The sequence below is a fragment of the Bidens hawaiensis genome, unplaced genomic scaffold, assembly GCF_021521415.1.
Source record: "Bidens hawaiensis isolate Kalapana, Puna unplaced genomic scaffold, B.hawaiensis_p1.1 tig00040566_1, whole genome shotgun sequence".
NCBI lineage: Eukaryota > Viridiplantae > Streptophyta > Magnoliopsida > Asterales > Asteraceae > Bidens > Bidens hawaiensis.
This window is the reverse complement of record NW_027505666.1, coordinates 60,001-67,768: the sequence shown is the minus strand read 5'-3', so window position 1 is coordinate 67,768 and position 7,768 is coordinate 60,001. Positions and strand designations below refer to the sequence as shown.

Sequence of the window (7,768 nt, the reverse complement as noted above, 5' to 3'; positions counted from 1 at the left end):
ACTTCTACGTATAAATGTCAAGTTAGGATTGGTTCATGTGATCTATAAATAAGATAACAATCAGGATGTTTTATTCATTCAACACAAGTTCAAGTTTGAATCAGAGTGTCTTGTTATCATATCAATTCATTATCAAAGATCATCATGTCTAAGTCTGGGCCAAAATTGGTAACATTGGTACCAGAGCATCGTCAGGGTATTGTGATTTATTAATCAGATTTGAACATTTGAAGATCAACGGTGAGTTTTGGCTAGAGAAAACACAACAACAGTTTTCGGCGACAATAGCAGTTTCAGACGACAAATCCGGCTGTCCAGTTTTTCGATGAGATTTTTCGGGCAAGAATTGAACAACGGTAGTTATTGACAGTGTTCTCTGTCAATATATTTAAGTTTCCAGCAAAGAAAAAAGCGGTAGAGGTGTTTTTCGGCTGTATCAGTTTAGTTTCCTGGCAGGGAATTCCGGCAAAAAGACCATTTTTCTGGTTAGGCAATTTATCACGAATTTTAAAGAACAGAGATTGCCGGTGCATTTCTCTGGAAATATACTGAAGGTTTATGAAGAAAAACTGGGTTTTAAATTCCAACAAATCAAGGTTTGATTTGTGGTAGTGGCCGGCTGTATCTTCTGGCAAAGAAAGGAGAAACGGCGGTTCAGTGTGTTTCCGCCCGCTGTTTTTTCCGAGTCAATAAATTGGAACCAGTGGTGGTTGTTTTGGGTAGAACAACAGTGACGGTGGTGCCGACTTATCAAAAAATTAATTTTTTTTGTATTCTTCTATCAACTAGAAAACGAAATTAGAAAACAAGGAAAACTTTAGTTAAAGAAGGAGAACAATGGTTCAGAGTTTTTTGTCAGGGAATTAAAGATCAACGCATGGAAGGCGAGATTGATTGTCAACGCAGGAGGCGAGATTGACTTTTAACGCGAGGCAACATTGAATTTGAACGCAACGCGGGATTGATCAAAGGTTGAACATGTATAATCAGGAGGATTACTTTCATTTCAGGCAAAGATAAATAAAAGTTGATCAGATTATCGCTTTAGGGAAGAAAAGTTTGCAACAATAAGGAAAAAGAAGACACAGAGGATGGTTCAGTCGAAATTGTAACAACAAAGGATGGAGGGACATCAATGACTTTCCGGTACCCATCCTTAACGAGCCGAATTATACCAATTGGCGGTAAAAATTAAAGTGCTCTTTAATGTCCATGGAATATGGGAAGCGGTTGAACCGAAAGCAGGGACTGAAGTCCATGAGAAAAAGAATAGCATGGCAATTGCATTACTACTATAAGCACTAGAACTTGAGTTCAGGCAATCCTCATCAAAGCGAAAGATGCGTTGGTTTTTCATATGGATTGATTGAGACAATGATATTCCCTCCCGACAGCTTCACTTCGAAAGATGCGTTGGTTTTTAATATGGTTTTTCATAGTGTTTAGGGTTTAAGCAATTCCTGAAAATATGGTATTTCAAATAACTAATCTTACTTCATCGGAAGAAATTTAGGAAGCATTAAAGGTTCGTCATGTTGGAGTCGATAGGGTTAAGGAGGCGCATATTGAGAGACTCGAGTCAGAGTTTGAATCCCTAAAAATGAATATTGGTGATTCACTCGATGTCTATGCAGGAAAGATCAGTCAAATTGAAACACATGCAAGCAGTCTTGGGCATGCGATGAATGAGAAAATATTGGTACAAAAACTTTTAGGATCTGTACCATAAAAGTTTGTTCAAATTGTTGCATCAATTGAACAGTTTGTTGATCTTAATACTATGCCATTTCAAGAAGTGGTTGAGAGATTAAAGGCTTTTGAGGAACGTACAAAGAAGATGATTGAGGTGGAAGATGTGTCTAGTTAGTTACTATTGAGCGGGGAAAATGGAAAATGGAAGGGTAAACACCAAAAGCGTGAGAATTGCGGTTGTAGAAACTCTACTCAGGAGGGGTTTGGACATGTATGAGGGAAAGGTCAGATGCCAGGGAAAAGTTGAGGAGATAGTAGGGTGCAACAGGACAAGAGCCACACAAGGTGTTACAAATGCAATGAACTTGGGAATTACAGAAGTGAATGTCTAAATTTGGAAAAAAGAGAGGAGGCAAATTTCATTCAGGATGAAGACGAGGAACCAACATTGCTGTATGCGGATCTTGAAGAAGATGATCATAATTAAGGGGGTGAATGTAGTGTTAACCATGCCGAAGTATACAGGTGTCGTATTGCAAATAGTCGAAACTATGCTTAGTTAAGTTTTAATAGATGTTGTAAAGTGTGGGGTTTATATGTTTTAAGTTGGAAGGTTATAACTTCCATGTAACTTCTATGTATAAATGTCAAGTTAGGATTGGTTCATGTGATCTATAAATAAGATAACAATCAGGATGTTTTATTTATTCAACACAATTTCAAGTTTGAATCAGAGTGTCTTGTTATCATATCAATTCCTTATCAAAGATCATCAAGTCTGGGCCAACATTGGTAACATTGGTACCAGAGCGTCGTCAGGGTATTGTGATAGATTAATCAGATTTTAACATTTGAAGATCAACGGTGTGTTTTGGCAAGAGAAAACACAACAGCAGTTTTTGGCGACAACAGTAGTTTCAGACGACAAATCCTGCAGTCCGGTTTTTTGATGAGTTTTTTCGGGCAAGAATTGAACATCGGTAGTTATTGACAGTGTTCTCCGTCAATATATTTAAGTTTCCAGCAAGGAAAAAAGCCGTAGAGGCGTTTTTCGGCGGTATCAGATTCCTGGCGGGGAATTCCAGCAAAAAAACGTTTTTCCGGTTGGGCAATTTATCGCGAATTTTAAAGAACAGAGATTGCCGGTGCATTTCTCTGGCAATATACTGAAGGTTTATGAAGAAAAATTGGGTTTTAAATTCTGACAAATCAAGGTTTGATTTGTGGTAGTGGCTGGCTGTATCTTCTAACAAAGAAAGGAGAAACGGCGGTTCAGTGTGTTTCCGCCCGCTGATTTTTCCGAGTCAATAAATTGGAACCAATGGTTGTTTCGGGTAGAACGGTGACGGTGGTGACCGGCATATCAAAAAATTAGTTTGTTTTTTTGTATTTTTCTATCAACTAGAAAACGAAATTAGAAAACAAGCAAAACTTTAGTTAAAAAAGGAGAACAATGGTTCAGAGTTTTTTGTCAGGGAATTAAAGATCAACGCATGGAAGGCGAGATTGATTGTCAACGCAGAGGCGAGATTGACTTTTAACGCGAGGCGACATTGAATTTGAACGCAACGCGGGACTGATCAAAGGTTGAACATGTATAATCAGGAGGATTACTTTCATTTCAGGCCGAGATAAATAAAAGTTGATCAGATTATCACTTTAGGGAAGAAAAGTTTGCAACAATAAGGAAAAAGAAGACACGGAGGATGGTTCAGTCGAAATTGTAACAGCAAAGGATGGAGGGACATCAATGACTTTCCGGTACCCATCCTTGACAAGACAAATTATACCAATTGGCGGTAAAAATTAAAGTGCTTCTTAATGTCCATGGAATATGGGAAGCGGTTGAACCGAAAGCAGGGACTGAAGTTGATGAGAAAAAGAATAGCATGGCAATTGCATTACTACTATAAGCATTGGAACTTGGGTTCAGACTATCCTCATCAAAGCGAAAGATGCGTCGGTTTTTCATATGGATTGACTGAGATAATGAAATTCCCTCCACACAGCTTCACTTCGAAAGATGCGTTGCTTTTTCATAGTGTTTAGGGTTTAAGCAATTCCTGAAAATATGGTAATGCAAATTGCTAATCTTACTTCAGGGGAAGAAATTTTGGAAGTATTAAAGGTTTGACATGTTGGAGTCGAGAGGGTTAAGGAGACGTGTATTGAGACCCTCGAGTCAGAGTTTGAATCCCTGATGATGAATATTGGTGATTCACTCGATGTCTATGTAGGAAAGATCAGTCAGATTTCAACACAAGCAAGCAGTCTTGGGCATACGATGAATGAGAAAAGATTGGTTCAAAAACTTTTGGATTCTGTAGCATAAAAGTTTGTTCAAATTGTTGCATCAATTGAACAGTTTGTTGATCTTAATACTATGCCATTTCAAGAAGTGTTTGAGAGATTAAAAGCTTTCGAGGAACATACAAAGAAGAAGACTGAGAAGGAAGATGTGTCTAGTAAGTTACAATTGAGTGGGGAAAATGGAAAAAGAAAGGGTAAACACCAGTAGTGTGAGCATTGCGGTTGTATCATTTAGTGGTATTTAAAGCACGTTAGATTTATAAATATACCTATTTGTGGTATTTAAAGAAAATGTATTTTTCTCAATGTTCTGGTGTGCAATAGATAAATATACTATTGGTAGTGGCACTTGGTGGACGGTCTATCCGCCCTTAAGTGGTATTACCAGCCATTCTGGAGGAGCAGTTGATTCAGCAATTTCTAGTCCTCATCTATCTGGTATTTCATCCATTTTAGGTTCTATCAATTTTATAACAACTATCTCCAACATGCGTGTACCTGGAATGACTATGCAAAGATCACCCCTATTTGTGTGGTCCGTTCTAGTGACAGCATTCCCACTATTATTATCACTTCCGGTACTGGCAGGGGCAATTACCATGTTATTAACCGATCGAAACTTTAATACAACCTTTTCTGATCCCGCTGGAGGGGGAGACCCCATATTATACCAGCATCTCTTTCGGTTCTTCGGTCATCCAGAGGTGTATATTCCCATTCTGCCCGGATCCGGTATCATAAGTCATATCGTCCTTTATATTGGAATGGTTGAAGAGTCAAATGGTTTGGCAATTCCTGAGGAGGGGATGAGTCGAGAGAATTTTGAATTAGAGCTCTAGATTTTTGTTCATCCCTCGCCGCAATAGTATCTCGGGGTTTGCAACGATAACTTGGTATATCTACTATACGACCGTTGACTAAAATATGTCTATGGTTAACTAATTGGCGAGCTCCCAGAATAGTCGGAGCCATACCCAACAGAAAAAGGATGTTATCCAGGCGCATTTCAAGTAATTGTAGTAAAACCTGACCTGTTGACCCCTTTGCCTTTCCGGCGATACGAACGTATTTAAGTAATTGTCGTTCTGTAAGACCATAATGAAAACGCAATTTTTGTTTTTCTTCTAGGCGAATACGATATTGAGATTTTTTCCCGGAACGCGATTGGTTTCTAAGATCACTTCCAGCTCTGGGCCTTTTATTAGTTAGCCCCGGTAAAGCCCCCAGGCGACGTATTTTTTTTTAAATGAGGACCTCGGTAACGCGACATAAAGACTCCTTCTTCTTATTTCTATTTAATTATTAATTCTTATTGATGAAATTTCATTTTACAGAAAAAAACTAAACTAAAAATGAACTAAATTCTAAATAAAGATAAAGCCAAATTTACAGAAGTATTAAGAATAATGAGATGAGTTAGATAAATATAAAGATCTTTCTATTCTATATATAGCAAAAGAAAAGGACTCTTTTCGTGAGATAGTTGGATATTCCTATAACATAATAACATAAGAAATCAATGGCTTTTGCGAAAAGAGGAAGACACTTTATTTTATTTATTTTTTCAATATTCTTTGATTGCAAAGATGCATTATCAATCATGTAAAACATCGAATAAAACAAATAGCGAAAAGCCGACTATCGGAATCGAACCGATGACCATCGCATTACAAATGCGATGCTCTAACCTCTGAGCTAAGCAGGCTCACATAACATAAATTCAACATGCATAGGAATTCAACAAACTCTTAGAATCTTTGCTATTAACTATTTGAATTCTTGGCTCTTCCATCCATATAATTAGAATATATTAAAGAATATAATATAGAATAAAAAATAACTATTAAATATTATATTATTGTAAATATTATAGAACATAACGATTAATTTAGCGATATAGAATTTTTTTTATCACGATTAAAGATTCTAAAAAAAAAATCGATCGTTCAAGTATTCGAAATTTCAGGGTAAAATCAGTGAAAGAGAGACAGATATATAGGGTATGTATCCACCTATATTGAGTACATGAGATTTTCACCTCATATGGCTCCTCGTTCAATTCTTTCGAAGTTATTAGATCCTTTTCCGCGTTCGAGAATCCCTCCCTTCTTCCACTCCGTCCCAAAGAGTAACTAGGACCAATTTAGTCACGTTTTCATGTTCCAATTGAACACTTTCCGTTTTTGAGTATTCTCAAAGGAGAAGATTATTCTCTTTACCAAACATATGCGGATCCAATCATGATCTTATAATAAGAACAAGAGATCTTTCTCTATCAATCCCCTTGCCCCTCATTCTTCGAGAATCAGAAAGATCGTTTTCAAGTTTGAATTTTTTCATTTGGAATCTGAGTTCTTCTACTTCATTTTTATTTACTTATTTCATTGATTTTGATTTATTTAATATGAATATTTTTCCCTCTCTTTTTTTATATTATTCCTTAAGCCCTATGATGGGAAACTACCACGTTAGGTTTGGAGAGAGATAGGACCGGTTATATAAAAGGGGGAGCAGATGCAAGCTTTTTCTTTCAATAGCCGGCCAAATGACTACAGGATCATCGGTCTACTCTACCTCAATTCACCATTTCGAACCTTATACAGAAGGTTTTTCCGTACCAGCTCCTTCTACCTATACCGCAGTTGAAGCACCTAAAGGAGAATTTGGTGTCTTTCTGGTCAGTAATGGCTAGACCGGGTCATTTCTCAAGAACAATAGCTAAAGGCCCTGAAACCACCACTTGGATCTGTAACCTACATGCTGATGCTCACGATTTCGATAGCCATACCAGTGATTTGGAGGAGATCTCTCGAAAAGTCTTTAGTGCGCATTTCGATCAACTCTCCATCATCTTCCTTTGGCTGAGCGGCATGTATTTCCACGGTGCTCGTTTTTCCAATTATGAAGCATGGCTAAGCGATCCGACTCACATTGGGCCTAGTGCCCAGGTGGTTTGGCCAATAGTCTTGAATGGTGATGTGGGCGGGGGATTCCGAGGAATACAAATAACCTCTGGTTTTTTTTCAGATTTGGCGAGCATTTGGAATAATTAGCGAATTACAACTCTATTGTACCGCAATTGGTGCATTGATCTTTGCAGCGTTAATGCTTTTTGCTGGTTGGTTTCATTATCATAAAGCTGCTCCAAAACTGGCTTGGTTTCAAGATGTAGAATCTATGTTGAATCACCATTAATCAACTGCTTTGACCTGCTCACTTAGAGTGAAGATCAATAATGGGCGGAAAGGAGTTCACACAAGACCATAGAGCGAGAGAGAGAGCCTTCGCTTACCTGTTTAACCGTGCCCTCCTATCACACCTAGCTCCCTTTTCCTTCAGTCACAGCCAGTCTCAGTTCTGCTTCCAACTACCGATGGGGGAGAGCTTGGACGTATAGCAAGATTGAATAAGAGATATGGCATACGGGAATAGTATATGAAATCACAAAGGCGACTGGAGATGAGCGTGGTTAATACTTCATAAAGCACCTTAGCAATTACTAGTAATGCCCCTATCGACCTCAGTCTTGTTTTTTGCTAGCTTTAGTCTAGAACTATACTATCTCATTAAACGTCGAATATCCCTATGATGCTAGCCAGTGAAAAAGGAAAGAGTCCACTTCTTTGCTGGCTTGACTCTAGAACTAGTAGAGGAAGGAAGCGATGATCGGTCTATCCCATTAAGCGTAATCCCCCTAGCCAATGAAAGGACTACTCTTTCTGTGAGCGACGACACCATATCAGAGCTAAGTGAGAGACGCTAAATG

General features: G+C 38.2%; 1 non-coding gene across 1 annotated transcript; it reads right to left on the bottom strand.

Moving 5' to 3' along the window:
- Positions 1–5,634: 5,634 nt before the first annotated feature.
- TRNAT-UGU (transfer RNA threonine (anticodon UGU)) lies at positions 5,635–5,707 on the bottom strand. The gene has a single exon. It is a non-coding gene; the product is annotated as a tRNA-Thr (tRNA).
- Between the last annotated feature and the right edge of the window lie 2,061 nt (positions 5,708–7,768).